This window comes from Accipiter gentilis, chromosome W, assembly GCF_929443795.1.
Source record: "Accipiter gentilis chromosome W, bAccGen1.1, whole genome shotgun sequence".
Classification (NCBI taxonomy): domain Eukaryota; kingdom Metazoa; phylum Chordata; class Aves; order Accipitriformes; family Accipitridae; genus Astur; species Astur gentilis.
Genome location: NC_064918.1, coordinates 16886385 through 16905483, shown reverse-complemented (window position 1 = coordinate 16905483; position 19099 = coordinate 16886385). Strand labels below are relative to the sequence as shown.

The 19099-nt window shown below is 40.1% G+C and overlaps 2 protein-coding genes across 2 annotated transcripts in view; one reads left to right on the top strand and one right to left on the bottom strand.

Moving 5' to 3' along the window:
* The window catches only part of LOC126035250 (potassium/sodium hyperpolarization-activated cyclic nucleotide-gated channel 1-like), a 244264-nt gene that overhangs the window by 27030 nt on the left and 198135 nt on the right, over positions 1-19099 (top strand). The gene's annotated exons all lie outside the window — the stretch shown is intronic.
* LOC126035329 (endogenous retrovirus group K member 5 Gag polyprotein-like) overlaps positions 1-19099 on the bottom strand; it is a 203996-nt gene that overhangs the window by 62576 nt on the left and 122321 nt on the right. The gene's annotated exons all lie outside the window — the stretch shown is intronic.

Sequence of the window (19099 nt, the reverse complement as noted above, 5' to 3'; positions counted from 1 at the left end):
TTTTAAAAGGAAGTGCTAAAAACATAGGAAAAATAACTGCTGTTTTCTAAACCTTTCTTGTAGCAAGTGTAATGAGAATTATTTTGTAAAGCATTTTCACAGAAACATTGTTAAAATAGATTTGCATAAATTTATTTACCTATATTAATAAAGATTTATTTAAGTGAATATTGAAGGATTATTTGGTACCATTTCTGGTGCTTTTTCTGCTGGTTATCTCATTTTTAAAGTATTGTGTTCACTTTCCAGTTTAATAGAAACCTAAATGCAAAGCCATCTCACAAATAATGTCAGATTATATTTAAAAATGGCACGATGCTGGATGATACTAAGTATCAAAGTCTAATAAATTTATAGTTGTTTCTCAAAACCCTCCTGAAATAGGTCATTATTTTTTATTAATGTATTTTGTAAATTCTATTTCTTTTTGCCTCCCTGTAGTGCAGTGTAACTATATTTTTGACACAGAAATAGAACACTGCAGTTTTGTACTCAATTTAATAAGGCAAATGATTAAGCATATCTTGCAGTTTTACCATAAAGCTGTGCTTTTGTCTCTGTGTTTTACAGAGAGACAACCTTCTGAAATGCATTCAATGACATTATTTTATGGTAGCTTGAGTTAATAGCTTGCCACTATAAAGCCCTACTAAGCAGAGAAATTAATACTTTTTTTCTCCCCTCCCATCTGTTGTCAAAAATAAATCAGGTATTCTAAATCAAAAGTAGTTGAATCGAGCACTAAGTGGGACTAGAAGTGACCAGACGTGGTCCAAACCATCAATAGCTGGTGTTTGGCTCATGTAATCTATAGCTAATGGCTGTTGGTGTCTCCAGGCTGCTTGATTGCAACTTCACCTTTGATTCCACTGGTAAAACTTGTGAAATATTTCTTGTATGATAATTTATTTAGCAAGTATTGAAAAATAAGTAGAGTCCATCTTTTTGTGTTTGATAACATATTATAGAGCTCCCTGGATGTTCTCAGGAAGGTGAAAGAGGATCTGAAATATTTTTTTGTTTTTTTGAGCGTGCAATAAATCAGCAAGAAGCTCATTGGTTGCTTTTAAAAAAGAGTTCTGATGACTGTGAGAACATGTGGGAACAGTGATGAATATGTAGACTGAATCAAGTTTTGATAAATCCCAAAATGAAATGTGTGCAAAAAAAAATTTAATCTTTTCTTTAGCATCTTATAGAGATCAGAAATAAAGGTCGTCATGGATTTTCATATTTGGCTTTTGTTATCACAGTAGTTGATTATTGTTTTGAATGTAGAGTGTGAAACTTCTGCACGGTGATTCATTACCACTTTGGAGAAATTGTATGTTATAGCATTGTAATGTTTTAAAACAACAAAACTGGCTAGGGATGAACTTTGCTGAATTAGGAAACAACAGTTGGATGATCTCATAGGGGTAGTCAGTGAGACCTTTGCTGCTGATATGAATCTTTTCTGTATTGTGTGTGTTTGCACATGCACAACAGAGCAACTGTTAACTAATTTTTATGACAAAGAACTAGTGACCGTGTGTGGTTAAAAGGATCAAATAGGTTTTGCATATGGGCTGACATGTTGGTTTTAAATGTGGTGTAGATAAATCTGAAATACTATGTATTTGGATCCAGAATAATGAGCATTATGTCAAAAATATTGAGAGGACAGTCAGCAAACTCATTCTTCATAAACTGCCAGGAGGATACTTCCTGGAGAACTGATGAATGAACAAACCAGGATGTATAATAAGGCTTTTATTCCACTGAGGTATTTATACATCCTCAAACAGAAAAGACATGTTGAAATTATTTGAGCTTTTCCTTCTTTAGTATCACATACCTGGACTTCAGTTGGTTAGTATCCTGAACTTTAAGATGAGTAGGCAAAAATTTAAAAGACTTTTATATGATACTAGTGAAACATGGTTCCTTTTCTTCATTTATGTTCACATCACTTAAATCAATTAAATCAGGATCAAGCTGCTAACAGCCACATAGAGTAATATCGAGGTAAATAATGTATGCATTGTAGAAGCTTTCTCCTTAACTGTTATGAGGGAACAAAGCTATAGCCTGTGGTGCGATATATATGAAATCTGACTGATATATTAATATGTCTGATGTTAATAGTTTATCCAAATGAATGACTCAGTGGAAATGAGAAGAAACACTTAAACAAGGGGACAGGAGATATGTTGGCAGGAATTTATTTACTGAATTTGCAAATTCACATTGTCCTAAAACTGGTTTTAGCTACAATATCTAATATGCCAGTCTTTTACAACCCAGATGCTGACAAATAGATCATATACTTATTTAAACAAAATTATATAATATAACATGTAAGGACAAATTTGTTATTTAAAATACTGGTTGCAGAAATTATAATTTTGCAATAATTTCTTACAGGGGGGTTGTTTTGGATTTATTTATTTTTTTAGCATAGGTTCCTAAAAATACCAAACAGGAAGTACTGGACTTCTTATTTACTTTAACTTTATTAAATTCAGAGAATATAATATGAGAGAACCAATAACATATTCCTGACATGATCAGGAAGTGAATACGCAGAGAACTAGACAGTAGTTAACTTCAAACCAAAGCCATAGAAGAAAATATGTTTGCTTGAGATGAAATAATTATAGAATGTTGAATGATCAAATTCATAATTCTTTTTTTGTAAAATACTTCTCAAAGAGACTGAGACCACTTAAGCTGCTGACCCCTGAACATTTTACATAGGTTTGCATGCAACTGGTAAGTTATTCTTAGTTACCAATGCTCATAGATAACTGAACAATTAAAAATAAAAGATATGAACAATGAGGAATAAATACATCATTGCAATAACTAATTTACATTCTTAAATATGAATTTTTCTTTTTTTTTTTGTTTCAGTTAAGAGATGTCGAATGATATGCCACTTGGCTTTATATTTGCCTATGATATAAATGTACTGATTCTTTCAAATAACAGTATTTTCCAAAAGCTGCTTAAAAAACAGATTTAATAGCTTTGTTTAAAGCTATTCTAATCACAGGACAAAATCTAGTAGATGTATGAATAAATGTGTTACTTCTAAAACTGTACCCTAAGTCTTTCTTGTTCTGCAATGCCTGATTATTTAGAATTAGAACAAATTTTAAAGTGACTGAATGCTTATCGCAAGATGTGCAAAAAAGGTTATGTTTTGCAAAAAATCATCTAGCAAAATATATAATAATTGTAAATTGCAGCCATGTCTTATTTTGGTTTGACTTGTACTGAAATCTGGTTTTCAATTTGCCAAACCTTTTCAAGGCTCATGAACCTACACAACCGTTGATATCCATTCTAGCTATTGCTAAAGCTCAAGCATTTAATGAAATGTATTCCCAGAACTTGATGACACCACCCTGACTGGTGCAGTTGACATGCCTGAGGGATGGGATGCCATCCAGAGGGACCTGGACAAGCTTGAGAAGTGGGCCCATGTGAACCTCATGAAGTTCAACAAGGCCAAGTGCAAGGGCCTGCACCTGGGTGGGGGCAACCCCTGGTATCAATACAGGCTGGGGGATAAAGGGACTGAGAGTAGCCCTGTGGAGAAGGATTTTGGGGGTACTGGTAGATGAAAAGCTGGACATGAGCTGGCAATGTGCGCTCGCAACCCAGAAAGCCAACTGTATCCTGGGCTGCATCAAAAGAAACGTGGCCAGCAGGTCAAAGGAGGTGATTCTGCCCCTCTACTCTGCTCTGGTGAGCCCCCACCTGGAGTACTGCATCCAGCTCTGGGGTCCTCAGTACAAGACAGACATGGACCTGTTAGAGTGGGTCCAGAGGATGGCCATGAAGATGATCAGGGGGCTGGAACACCTCTCCTATGAGGACAGGCTGAGAGAGTTGGGGTTGTTCAGCCTGGAGAAGAGAAGGCTCCGGGGAGACCTTATTGCAGCCTTATAATACTTAAAGGGGGCTTCTAAGAAAGATGGGGACAGACTTTTTAATAGGTCCTGTAGTGACAGGACAAGGGGTCATGGTTTTAAACTAAAAGAGGGTAGATTCAGACTAGATATGAGAAAGAAATTTTTTACGAGGGTGGTGAAACACTGGCACAGGTTGCCCAGAGAGGTGGTAGAGGCCTCAACCCTGGAATCATTCAAGGTAAAGTTGAACAGGGCTCTGAGCAACCTGATCTAGTTGAAGATGTCCCTGCTCATTGCAGGGGGGTTGGACTAGATGATCTTTAAAGGTCCCTTCCAACCCAAAACATTCTATGATTCTATGAACTTCTGAGTGTGATGGGTTGACCCTGGCTGGACGCCAGGTGCCCACCAAAGCCGTTCTATCACTCCCCCTCCTCAGCTGGACAGGGGAGAGAAAAATATAACAAAGGGCTTGTGGGTTGAGATAAGGACAGGAGAGATCACTCACCAATTACCATCACGGGCAAAACAGACTCAGCTTGGGGAAAATTAACTCAATTTATTACCAAACAACCAGAGTAGGGTAATGAGAATTAAAACCAAATCTCAGAACACCTTCCCTCCACCCCTCCCTTCTTCCCGGGCACAACTTCACTCCCAGATTTCTCTACCTCCCCCCCCCCCCAGCGGCACAGGGGGACGGGGATGGGGTTTACGGTCATCACACATTATTTTCTGCCACTTCATCCTCCTCAGGGGGAGGACTCATCACACTCTTCCCCTGCTCCAGCGTGGGTCCCCAACGGGGTCACAAGTCCTGCCAGCAAACCTGCTTCAGCGTGGGCTCCTCTCTCCACAGATCCGCAGGTCCTGCCAGGAGCCTGCTCCAGTGCAGGCTTCCCACAGGGTCACAGCCTCCTTCAGGCTTTCCACCTGCTCCACTGTGGGGTCCTCCACAGGCTGCAGGTGGAGATCTGCTCCACCGTGGACCTCCCTGGGCTGCAGGGGGACAGCCTGCCTCACCAGGGTCTTCACCACGGGCTGCAGGGGAATCTTCGCTCCGGCACCTGGAGCATCTCCTCCCCCTCCTTCTTCACTGACCTTGGTGTCCGCAGAGTTGTTTCTCTTACATGTTCTCACTCCTCTCTCTGGCGGCTGTTTCTGTCTGTCCCAACCTTTTTTCCTTCTTAAAAATGTTATCACAGAGGCGTTACCGCTATCACTGATTGGCTCGGCCTTGGCCGGCAGCGGGTCCGTCTTAGAGCCGGCTGTATTGGGTCTGTGGACACAGGGGAAGCTTCCAGCAGCTTCTTACAGAAGCCAACCCTGTAATCCCCCCCCCCCCCCCCCCGCCCAAAAAAACCCCCTGCCACACAAAACCAATACACTGAGCATAGAATCATTTAGGTTAGAAAAGACCCTTAAGATCATCAAGTCCAACTGTTAACCTAACAGTACGAAGGCCACCACTAAACCATGTCCTTAAGTGCCACATCTACACATCTTTTAAGTACCTCCAGGGATGGTGACTCGACTGCTTCCCTGGGCAGCCTGTTCCAATGCCTGACAACCCTTTCAGTGAAAACATTTTTCCTAATATCCAATCTAAACCTCCCCTGGCGCAACTTGAGGCCATTTCCTCTCATCCTATCCCTTGTTACTAGGCAAAAGAGACCAACACCCACCTCACTACAACCCCCTTCAGGTAGTTGTAGAGAGCAATAAGGTCTCCCCTCAGCCTCCTTTTCTCCAGACTAAACAACCCCAGTTCCCTCAGCCGCTCCTCATAAGACTTGGTCTCTAGACCCTTCACCAGCTTCATTGCTCTTCTTTGGATGCGCTCCAGCACCTCAATGTCTTTCTTGTAGTGAGGGGCCCAAAACCAAACACAGTATTCGAGGCGTGGCCTCAACAGTACCGAGTACAAAGGGACAACCACTTCCCTGCTCCTGCTGGCCACACTATTTCTGATACAGGCCAGGATGCTGTTGGCCTTCTTGGCCACCTGGGCACACTGCCGGCTCATATTCAGCTGGCTGTCGACTAACACCCCCAGGTCTTTTTCTGCCAGGCAGCTTTCCAGCCACTCTTCCCCAAGTCCATAGCGCTGCATGGGGTAGTTATGACCGAAGTGCAGGACCTGGAACTTGGCCTTGTTGAACCTCATGAGCTTTTTTCTTTATTTCAATGAAAATTATTTATTTGAGAAAAATATACATTATTACAGCTAAAGCATACATCCATGAAATATCAGTGATGTAAATGTTAGATCATACTCTCAAGTTTTCATTTCTCACTCTTTTAAATTCTGTACAAGAGTAGGAAAATACACATAACTGATACGGACAATTATAAGGCATTATGATCCATGGTCTCCTAATAACAGAGTGCTAACTGCCGAAAAAGAACAGCACATTTGTAGAGCAGGCAATTATTGAAATACAAGCAAGTCATAGAGTATTCTGTTTTTCAATTTCTACTTTATGATCTAAGCATAATCACTTTCATGGGAGGAATAATCCATCTCCCTACAGAGTAAAATAGGAAGTGTTACAAGTGTAAAGTTTCTTGCTTCATGTTTTTACCCCCTTTTTTAAGACTGTGCAAACTAAGTTGCCTTTCTTGTGTGCATATGCCAATAGAGTAATTGTGTGGCAATGATGTTTTCCCTAGGAGATAAACCATGTAGAACATAGCCTGAGATAGATTTCCCTGAACTCAAATGCTGGAAGATAATGTTTTCTTCTTTATATGAGTGTTTGTCTGACTTCTATAGTAATGGCCCTGTTGCTGGGAGTCTTGGCTGTAGACCGAAGAAGGTGGGTTCACCCCTGCAGTAGCATTTCTAGGTGATGCCAGTCAATCAGTTTTGAAAATGATCAGAACTGTGTCAGCCTGTCTTTGACACTGAAGCATAACAGTTTTTTTAGAAGAATTTTTAAGGTCTAATTTGTTGTTCATTATTTTTTTAAGCTACTCTGGAGATAATTCCTTGTTTTGCACCTACTAGAGCTTGCACACATTGCTCCTGTTTGCAGATTTGGAAAAAAGCCTCTTGTTCTTCCATCCTAAGCTTTTAACACAAGCAAAAAGACCCCTTGGCTTTCACAGGGTAATGACCTGATGGATGCACCCCACATCAGGCGGGAGGGGAGGTAGGGGATGTTCAGTTCTCTTGCAAGACAGAGCTGATGGCTGCTCACCAAGTTGTCCTACTCCTTCCCTGGAGCTGAAGAGCTGTCAGAGAAGGTGATGATGGACAAAGACCTGTTTGGGCAGGCCCTGATCTGGATCGTGATTCATTGGTTGGACACTGTGATGTTGCAGAGTCCTTCCTGTGGTGACCGCACAAGCTGCCTTTGGTTCCTGCAGTGATGAGACAGAAGGGGAACCCGTTAATTGGTTTTTTCATTTTTTTCCACTGTATTTTAACAAGAATGATAATTTTAGGGTTTTTTTCTTTGTAGGCTAAACACAGTCCATTCAGGTATCTCTGCATTTTCAGCATTGTATTAATTGTGACCAGTTCAGAATGACTTTTTTCACTTCTAAATTACTCAGCAACAGTAATTTAACTAAAAGATATTCTCAGCTTGTCACTAATGCCTTGTGAGATCTTTCCCCTCTGTGTTTGTTTGCATAATACCAATAGATTTTTGCATGTAAAGAAGTCAGTTGAATAAATACCTTAGATTTGTGCCCAGATTTTAATTTGTCTTGGTATTCTCTTTATATAGCTGCTAGATCAAGTCATCTTTAGAGATTGTTATAGGGATACATTATGGCCATTTTGTGCTGTCTTAAATAGACTTACTTTTAAAATAAAGTTTTAGAAGACAAATGTGAAGTTGGGTTGCTAGTCTACGTGGTAAAATATGCCCTGATGAGAGCATAATGGGAGATTTGTAATCCACTGTAATAATATCTAATACTTTTTTTTTTTTTTAAGAAAGCAACAAGATGCCCTTATAAGACATCATTACTAATTGAAAGTTGAGGAACAAATTATACAGGAAAGACAAATCACAAAAGTATACGGGTAGAAGCTGGGTATGAACAATTTTAACTTTTTCCTAACATTTGGCTACAAGAAGCATTTAATTTCTTAAATTAAATAGTCATGTATTAAAGGGTGAAAAGATAATTAATTAGATTTCAAGTTGATATAATTCTATGTTCTACTTTAGGGAGAAAGTTGTCAGTTGCTGTGAGCAGCTTTTTAAATTAAAACCCCCACCAATGTATTCTCTCATTCTCTTCTGCAGAGAACAGTGTGATGGTGAAACTGCAGGTTTTAATTAAGGAATGTGGATTTTGTGGGAGAGCATTGCCTCAGTTATCTCAGAAAGGTCTGAGAGGTAGAAAAGGGAGATATCTGGAGAAATCGTGCTGGGCTGGGCTGGATAGACTGTCCGTGCACTGTTGCCTTTATTTATTCTTCTGGTCTGTCATGTTCCTTAGTTCATCTGGGCATTTTATCAAATAAGACCAGGACTGAAATGATATAGAATTCACGACATGTCAATGGGCTGAGGATCATGTTCTGATTTTGATCAAATTTGACTACCTTTTAATACAATAAAATATCTGGGACACTACTTGTTTAAGTAGGTTTCTGAGGACAATGGAATAATGGTTTAATAGTTAATTAGGAACAAGGTTCTGCTTTATAAGCATAAAATGGTCTGAATTAACCACTTAGGGAGTAAGATACAAATGTATAAACCTATTTAGTGAGTGCTGAGGAACTGAGATGGCAGTATAGAAATGGCTTTTCCAACTGCAAGTTATATTTAATGAGTTATTTCTAACCTGAATCTCATGGAGTTTATTCCAAATAGCCATGACATTATCCCACATGTGTAATGTATGATTTAAATATAGTTGTGACCTGAAAAGAACAGGAAAATAACCTAATTCAGAAATTGTCAGAGCTTTGCTCCTTGCTTCCAAGCAGAAATTAAGGCTGTGATTGAACTGTTATGCTCTCCTCACCATACTGCACTGGGAACACACTCTCTTTCTCACCATTTTAATCTTCCTTAACCCAGACATGTGCTTTGCCATAACCTTTCCATGCATCTAGGCTCATAGTGTTTTCCTCTGTTACTTATTGTTGTCTTAAAACAGGTCTTTTTTTCCAGCCTCTGTTTTCAGAACCGATGGCAACAAGCTTAACTATACATCTGCTTACTTTGGTACAGTGCCTTGTAGTTGCACTGGCTTTCTGTACAGTAAATGTTTCAACTGTTGTTATCAAACTGGCAGAAACTGCTGCTGTGCAGTGTATTCAGTGTCATTTCAATCTTGGTTTTGTATGATAAAATGGTATGCAACATTGGAGATCCTGCTTTGCATCCAAGTAGGTGCTCCTAGGTGAGGAGCTGTGACAGTAAAACCCTGTATAGCACATGCATGGGGAGAAACCATATGTAAAAAACTGAAAGTGGATGAATGGCTAATTATGATATAACTGCTGTAATCTTGCCATAGTCATTGGCCTCGTGCGATTGGGCTGCCTGTAGAAGAGAGAAAAGGTGAAACTGTCAAAAAAAAAAAAGTGAAAAAATAATGGTAATAAATTCAAACAAATGTGCATGTACATATTTATGTGAATATGTCTCCACGTGTGAAGGTTCCTAAGAGTATCTATGTACCTCTGAATAGAAACCAGAGAAAACTGTCCTATGTACAGGTTTCATCTCTCCAGATTAATTCTCCATGCATCGTAGGCTCAGTTTACCTTACCTGACTGAAAATATTCAAAGGCTTATGACAAACAATGTTTTATCTCCACTAAAACCTATAAGTTTTGCTGCTGAGTTGATGCATCTGATCATATTTTTAAGATGGTAGCATACAATATTTATGGCAAAAACCTGAACCTCGAGAGAGCATTGCTGTGCGTAATTTAAAATGAATCTGTTTTTAAGACTACCTTCCTGTGGGATTTCCAAAGCACATTATTGAGAAAGGTGTAGTAGTTCTCTTCAAGATGATTAATTCTTCCCTCAGCCAAAGCAATGAATTATGTCTTCATCTGTCTCAGAAATGACTGGGTATCCCACCTGAGAATTGTTTTCCAACTGGTGAAATTTAACATCAGATATGTTTTAACAAGGAAATGAGAAAAAAAAGCAATTAAAATGTGATTTCAACAGGCAAGGGGTAACTTCTAGAACTGCTGCATTGTTTTGATCACCAAGAAGTTTTAAGATATTGAACTCAAACAAGTAACTTTATATATGGTCATAATTTGCTGGGATCAACACTTGAGTCGTTTGATTATATATATTTTCACAAGGGTGAGATACTCTTTTCTTGCAGACTCTTTGCAATGAACTAAGCCAAACACTGTTTTTCCTTCAGCATCAATCATATAAACACTCTTTTCCCCATCACTTACTTATATTGCCCATGGCAAAATCAACCTATACCACAAATGTGGCATTCTTTTTGTCCTTTTTATTATGTGATACTTTTAGTAACAGAATACACACCTTAGCCCTATGTGGATTTTTATTTGTATTTCTGTTAATGTTTGCATATCACAAATGTGTATATTTATTGATCTTTTAAAAAAAAGTTTTAAAAAATTCAGTTTATTGGGCTCTTAATTGACATAGTAACTGCCAGGCAATGGGAATGAAGATGTCAAAATACTTTGCGTGAATAAAACTAATCAGCCCTGTAACTTTTTTATCAAAAGCAAATCCATTAAGAGATAGATTATTTTAAAAATTATTATTAAATAAATTCTGGTAGAACTTTACATGCTTTCTTCCTTTTCGTTTAACCTTCCCATTGTTATTCCCATGGAAGCTAGTGAAAATAAAATTAATCAATCAACACTAAGATTTTTACATATACTATTTTTCTGTTTATTAACATAATTGATTGAATTACTAGTTCTTGTCAACTCTTGTTTATCTCCTCATTTAAACAGTTTTGAAACTTATAGTCCCAAATGAGTCATAACCACGGTCCTATGGATTTCCTTCCATTTTCTCTAAGTTTTCCTCTGATGTCAAACATATAATGGTGGTCTTTAGAAGCTGTAATTATGTCATTCAGAATTAGAAAATTTAGCTAAGTAGCAGATTGTCATCTGAGCAGTGCAAAATAATTCCCCACTAATATAAAACTATAGTTTTTTGATAAGTCATGAAAGAGCTATAGCTTGAGATAGTTAAGGCTTGAATTTCAGGATTATTATACATGTTTGAGGAGTCTCATTTTCCACTAGTTCTCCTTTTTTGATCTTTTGACAGTAAGCTTTTTGGAGCAGCAATGCATTCCTAGCTCTATGTTCCAGTGCTAAATACACTCAAAAATTTAATAATATATTAATCATTATGTGTGCTAAACCTAGGGGAGGAGAGAGTAGAGGGGGGGGAAGAAAATCTAGCAAGAGAAGGGGCAAGCAATCTCATGCCCATAAATGATTTTTTTTCTCTATAACTAGTGCTTCTCGTTAGCTGCTGCTGTCTAGAAAACCAATATCAAAAAGCTCAACTGTGTTATTTTCCTTGACTACCATCTTTTAGGTTAAGCTATGTGAAAATTATGGAAGTGTGTTGTGGTTTAACCCCAGCCAGCAACTAAGCACCACGCAGCCTCTCACTCACTCCCCCCGCACCCAGTGGGATGGGGGAGAGAATCAGAAGGAAAAAGGTAAAACTCCTGGGTTAAGATAAGAACAGTTTAATAGAACAAAAAGGAAGAAACTAATAATGATAATAATAATAAAATGACAATAATACTAATGAAAGGATTGGAATATACAAAACAAGCGATGCCCAATGCAATTGCTCACCACTTGCCGACCAATGCCCAGTTAGTTCCCAAGCAGCGATCTGCCTCCCAGGCCAACTCCCCCCAGTTTATATACTAGACATGATGTCACATGGTATGGAATACCCCTTTGGCCATTTTGGGTCAGCTGCCCTGGCTGTGTTCCCTCCCAACTCCTTGTGCCCCTCCAGCTTTCTCGCTGGCTGGGCATGAGAAGCTGAAAAATCCTTGACTTGAGACTAAACACTACTTAGCAACAGCTGAAAACATCAGTGTGTTATCAACATTCTTCTCATACTGAACCCAAAACATAACACTATCCCAGCTACTAGAAAGAAAATTAACTCTATCCCAGCCCATAACCAGGACAAAGTGATATGGCTGGCAGTAACATAGATCTTTTGAATTGTGTCCAGTACCATTGACATCCAGTTTGTGGCTGGAAGCTGAGAACTATATTAATTTCTCCCCTGACTGTGTTCTTCTCATTGCAGATACTCAGCAGAATCAGTCCAATGAAAAAGCAGCAGGACTAGTGGCACTCACAAGAAAATGTATCTCTGAATTCCTAAGACAGAAAATATATTCAATGTAACTTCTTCTGAATATGCTAAATAGTGCTTTTATCAATTTTATTTGTATATATTTTTATTTTACTATATTTTCATAATTGTTATTATGGAAAGAATGGCTGATCTTCACGAAATTTATGACTATATTAGAATTATGTCTGGCAGTTCAGGACACTGAGGGAATTTATACTGCAAATCACAATGTCTGATAATTTCTCTCAAGATGGCTTGAAGACTTACTAGCCTTCAGCTAGCCTTAGCTTAGCTTTTTCTCAGTTTTCCTTAACAGCCACCATCTTTTAATCTGTGTTTATATTTTGGGACTCCAGTTTTGACTAGCATCTTCAGGTTTGCAGTAATTCTATCATATAATAATTGAATTAATTAGTAAATTACAAAAGAATATTCTTGCTGGTCATCATGCCAGTTCAGTTGCCTTGTTCTAATTCTTGGATGTTCATCAATCTTTGGTTGTCTGGGCTGCTTAGGGCAGTTTGGGAAATGTATAGAAGCAGGTTTCTAGCTACCTAGAGGACTTCAGTAGGGTCAGACACATGCAGACTCCATCAGGGGTAGGCAACAGCTGAGCTGGACTGTTGTGAACACTATACTTGTGACTGAAGTGCCTCAGATTCACCCATGTTCTGCTTCCGTGGCTCTAGTCCTAAGTGTTCACTCTACAGTATTTGCACCATTTCCCCTCTCCATTTGCATGTATGTAACATTGTGTGTGTGGTATTCCAGTTGGGTAGCAGATTAGGTAGATACTATTTTGGGGCCTGACATTGTTCTTTTCGCTGATTTATGCTTGAAAACCTGATATAGGAATACAGAGATACAAATCTGTTAAATATTTTTATAGCATTTTCACATTTCTGAGGTTTTACATGGATAAAGTTTATCAAACTGTAGTTTATTTTTAAATTGAGCTACAAATGTACTCGAGTGACCCTCAGCTGTTTTTTACACTGAGAAATATACTCCCAGGTATTTATACTGCAACATCTTTTCACTCCCCCACCTATTCCTTTATGTCATGGAAGTGTCTTGGGAAGATAGAAAGCCTGTGCTCGGTAAGAGCCAACAAGTTCAACCGTACACCTAACAGTACAAAGGCCACCACTAAACCATGTCCTTAAGTGCCACATCTACACATCTTTTAAGTACCTCCAGGGATGGTGACTCGACTGCTTCCCTGGGCAGCCTGTTCCAATGCCTGACAACCCTTTCAGTGAAAACATTTTTCCTAATATCCAATCTAAACCTCCCCTGGCGCAACTTGAGGCCGTTTCCTCTCATCCTATCCCTTGTTACTAGGCAAAAGAGACCAACACCCACCTCACTACAACCTCCTTTCAGGTAGTTGTAGAGAGCAATAAGGTCTCCCCTCAGCCTCCTTTTCTCCAGACTAAACAACCCCAGTTCCCTCAGCCGCTCCTCATAAGACTTGGTCTCTAGACCCTTCACCAGCTTCATTGCTCTTCTTTGGATGCGCTCCAGCACCTCAATGTCTTTCCTGTAGTGAGGGCCCAAAACTGAATACAGTATTCGAGGCGTGGCCTCAACAGTACCGAGTACAAAGGGACAACCACTTCCCTGCTCCTGCTGGCCACACTATTTCTGATACAGGCCAGGATGCTGTTGGCCTTCTTGGCCACCTGGGCACACTGCTGGCTCATATTCAGCTGGCTGTCGACTAACACCCCCAGGTCTTTTTCTGCCAGGCAGCTTTCCAGCCACTCTTCCCCAAGCCTATAGCGTTGCATGGGTGGTGTTGTGACCCAAGTGCAGGACCTGGCACTTTAGCCTTGTTGAATCTCAGACAATTCGCCTTGGCCCATCGATCCAGGCTGTCCAGATCCCTCTGTAGACCCTTTCTACCCTCGAGCAGATCAACCCTCCCTCCCAACTTGGTGTCATCTGCAGACTTCCTCAGGGTGCACTCAATCCCCTCGTCCAGACCATTAATAAAGATATTAAAAAGAGCTGGCCCCAATACTGAGCCCTGGGGAACACCACTTGTGATCGTCTGCCAACTGGATTTAATTCCATTCACCATAGCTCTTTGGGCCTGGCCATCCAGCCATTTTTTTACCCAGTGAAGAGTATGCCCATCCTAGCCATGAGCAGCCAGTTTCTCCAGGAGAATGCTGTGGGAAACAGTGTCAAAGGCTTTACTAAAGTCCAGGTCAACAACATCCACAGTCTTTCCCTCATCCACTAAGCAGGTCACCTTGCCATAGAAGGAGATCAGGTTACTCAAGCAGGACCTGCCTTTCATAAACCCATGCTGACTGGGCCTGATCACCTGGTTGTGCTGTACATGCCATGTGATGGCATTCAAGATGATCTGCTCCATAACCGTCCCTGGCACTGAGGTCAGACTGACAGGCCTGTAGTTTCCCAGATCCTCCTTCTGGCTCTTCTTGTAGATGGGTGTCACATTTGCTAACCTCCAGTCAACTGGGACCTCCCCGGTTAGCCAGGACTGCTGATAAATGATTGAAAATGGCTTGGTGAGCACTTCCGCCAGCTCCCTCAGTACCCTTGGGTGGATCCCATCTGGCCCCATAGACTTGTGTGTGTCTAAGTGGTGTAGCAGGTTGCTAACCATTTCCCCTTGGATTATGGGGGCTTCATTCTGCTACCCATCCCTGTCTTCCAGCTCAGGAGGCTGGGTACCCGGAGAACAACTGGTCTTACCATTAAAGTCTGAGACAAAGAAGGCATTAAGTACCTCAGCCTTTTCCTCATCCTTTGTTGCTATGTTTCCCCCTGCATCCAATACAGGATGGAGATTCTCCTTAGTCTTCCTTTTGTTGTTAATGTATTTATAGATACATTTTTTATTGTCTTTTACGGCAGTAACCAGATTAAGTTCTAGTTGGGCTTTGGCCCTTCTGATTTTCTCCCTGCATAACCTCACGACATCCTTGTAGTCTTCCTGAGTTGCCTGCCCCTTCTTCCAAAGGTCATAAACTGTTTTTTCCTGAGTTCCAGCCAGAGCGCTCTGTTCAGCCAGGCCAGTCTTCTTCCCCGCCGGCTCGTCTTTCAGCACATAGGGACAGCCTGCTCCTGTGCCTTTAAGATTCCCTTCCTGAAGAATGTCCAGCCTTCCTGGACTCCTCTGCCCTTCAGGACTGCCTCCCAAGGGACTCTATCAACGAGGCCCCTAAATAGGCAAAGTCTGCCCTCCAGAATTCCAAGGTAGCTGTTCTGCTAATCACCCTCCTTACTTCTTCAGCAATCAAAAACTCTATCATTTCATGATTGCTGTTCCCAAGGTGGCCTCCAACCATCATCTAACCCACAAGTCCTCTGTTTGCAAACAAGTCCAGTCGGGTGTCTTCCCTAGTTGTCTCACTCACTGTGTCAGGAAACTATCTTCCACACACTCCAGGAACCTCCTAGACTGTTTCCCCTCTGCTGTATTGTATTTCCAGCAGATATCTGGTAAGTTGAAGTCCCCCATGAGAACAAGGGCTAACAATCATGAGACTTCTTGCAGCTATTTATAGAATATTTCATCTGTCTCTTCAACTTGGTTGGGTGGTCTATAACTGACTCCCACCATGATATCTGCTTTATTGGCCTTTCCCCTGATTCTTACCCATAAACACTTGTCCCTTTCATCACCATCATCAAGCTCTGGACAGTCAAAATGCTCCCTAACATACAGGTCTACCTCACAGCCTCTCCTTCCTTGTCTATCCCTTCTGAAGAGCTTATAGCCATCCATTGCAGCATTCCAGTTGTGTGAGTCATCCCACCATGTTTCTGTGATTGCAACTGTATCATATTTTTCCAGCTGCACAATTGCTTCCAACTCCTCCTGTTTGTTGTTCATGCTGTGTGCATTGGTGTAGATGCACTTCAGTTGGGCTATTGATCCTACCACATTTTTTTGTGGAGAAGCCCTAATTCCTATGTGACTGTTCTCAGGTGGTTCGGTGGTTTCTAACACATCAACAACCCTTGCGTCTTTGCTGTCGCATTCTGATGTTCTCAATATTTCTAAAGTAGCAGATGAAGATTAAGTAGGATTCTACCTCTTCACGATGTTTTCCATGGCAGATCAAGTATTTGTACTTGAAAAACAGAGTTATATATTCTGCATTATGTGTTTTGAAAGAATAACCATAGATTTCTTGGATATGGGGAGTAGAGTTCATTAGCTCACTAGTGTTGCTTGATGAACACTACTATGTAGGTAGAACAAAATAAGTTATAATAACTCTTAAACATATAGAGATGTATCAAAATCATCAGCTGATTTGGCCCATTACTAGATTTTCAATCTTCTACTTACTATGTCTAGTTTAGAAAAAATATTTCTACCAATAAATAAATCACATTTTAATGAGCCTTTTATCCTGAAGTGCTCAATGTGAAGTTTTATGATAATGCATAGAAAAGCATGTCTCTGTAGGAGCTTGATGACTTAATCTACCTCCTGATTGAAAGTTTGATGAGATAAACTATCAGTAACTGAAAAGTGATAAAAGGTGGTCTAACACTGACACAGATCTGCTGCCTCAATAACTAATCAGTATAAGAACAGTGAGCCAAAATGGCTCAGAAATTGGAGTATTATATTTAAAAAGCTAAGGTAAAATCTGCACACCTTCAGAAAAATGCCTGGCATGGCATATCTTTTATTTTAGACAGTTCTTCAAAATGTATTTCTACCCTAAATAACAGCTTTGTAATTCATAGTGCTCTCTTTGCTGGCATGTAACAATACTGTACTCTGCCTGTTAGCCATGCTAAGTGCACCAGCATCAGTAAAGGCTGCTATTATATCTGTTGTAAGTTAATGGTTTTTTTCACTCTTTACCATTTCTTCTGCTGAAATCTAGTTTCAAATGCAGTTTCTATTGGATTGTGATCTCTCCTGTGTCCTTGGGTGATTTTGCCTGTACCATGTACCGTCACCAACTTTTTGTGTGGGTTTTTTTTTTTTCCCCACAAAATGACATCTATTCAGGGTTCCTGATTTGCCACACTTTTCCTTGATTCCTTCAAGTAGTGAGGTATGACCTATCTGAAAGTGAACTTCCAAATCTGAGGTTTCTAAAATCAGTAGACAGCTGAAGACTCCTCTTCCTTCATGGTTGGTTGTTTGCTATGGAGTCCTTGGCATATAAAAATGCATGATAAGATACAAGGTTACATTGTCCCATCTCTGCCAATTCCTAGACAGTCAGCACTTTTTAAACTGGGAACCAGTTGGGGTTTGGCATTCTCAGGGTAATGCAGATTGGCTTATAACCTTGGCATAGTTGACAGCAATCCAGAATGATATTTGATATATACCAATGCTTATGTTTAATTGTCAGTAATTTCCCTGGTGCTATAGCACCATTCTTCAACAAAGTGTTACAAATTCACTTTGTTTTATGTCTCTTAGGTATGTTGTCGATAAGAGGTTGTGAGAACCTGCAGTGGCCAAAAAGGATCATTAAATGTTCTTTTTCTTTGTAGTGCACATTAGCTATCACAGATCTTTGATCCAACAGTATTCATGTGTCTGTATCCTTTTATCCTGTTTATTCCTTAAGATGAATGAAGTTACAGTAATCTCTATACCTAATAGGGGCAGGTCTTTAAGAACTTGAATAGGCTGTTAGAGACAAGCCCTTTTTGATGCTCTGTTGGTCTTGCTCCCTTGTGCCCATGCCAAGCTCAATGTTAAACATACCCCGCATCTACTATGGATTTGAGATTGCTGCAGTTTTTAGGCAAGTAGATTTATACACCTGTTGCATGTGAGTGCAGCTGGTAGAGAACTGATGTATGCCTTGCAGATCACCTATTCCTTTCTATTAATGTTTCTGTGAGCAATGTCTAATGCTAGCCAATGAAATATTGTTTCTTAAGTCTTATTTCTCAAGCTACTTAAAATTTATTTATTTGACATTTTAATATTTTTTTTTTATTCAGAAGTAGTGCATAACATGAATTGTCTTATTTTGGTCGGTTTCTTATTATTTTGTTAAAGATCTTTTAAAGAAATGCAAGTTTTATTGATGTTGTGAAACTTTCAGTTCTGCTGGGGAGTATCATTTTTCCCTACAGTCTTCATTTTGGAGCATTTGACAGACTTTTAGGTTTCAGAGCTAGAGACATGGAATACTTTGAAGATAGTTTGAAGGCTTGAATTTGAATATAGCAAATTCTAAAGAGAAAATAGGTTTCATGTGCTGAGTTCTTTTTTCTTCATGTCTTAAATTCAGTGATTCTCTATATTCAAGACACAATTATGAGGGAATCACATGACTAAGTTTATAGGGAGGAGGGAGGGAGGACACACTGGGAAACTCCCAGGGGGTCTGTCTGCCATAACACCTTTTGCTAGAGTAGGGAAACTCCAGGAATTCCTTGAAGATGCTTCATGATACCAATTTTTCTTTTCAATTCCTTGAGTGATATACAAATAATGACAAATGCAACTGTGCTGGGTAGCTATAAGGCCAGCTGTATTGGTTTTGTTTGGCAAGGTTTTGGTAGCGGGGGGGGTTACAGGGGTGGCTTCTGTAAGAAACTGCTGGAAGCTTCCCCTGTGTTTGAGAGAGAGCGAGCCCATATTAGTCGGCTCTGAGACGGACCCGCCGCCAGCCAAGGCCGAGCCAATCAGTGATAGTGGTAACGCCTCTGTGATAACATTTTTAAGAAGGAAAAAAAGTTGGGATGGGGGAGAAACTGCCGCCGGAGTGAGGAGTGAGAACATGTAAGAGAAACAAGCCTGCGGACACCAAGGTCAGTGAAGAAGGAGGGGGAGGAGATGCTCCAGGCGCCGGAGCGAAGATTCCCCTGCAGCCCGTGGTGAAG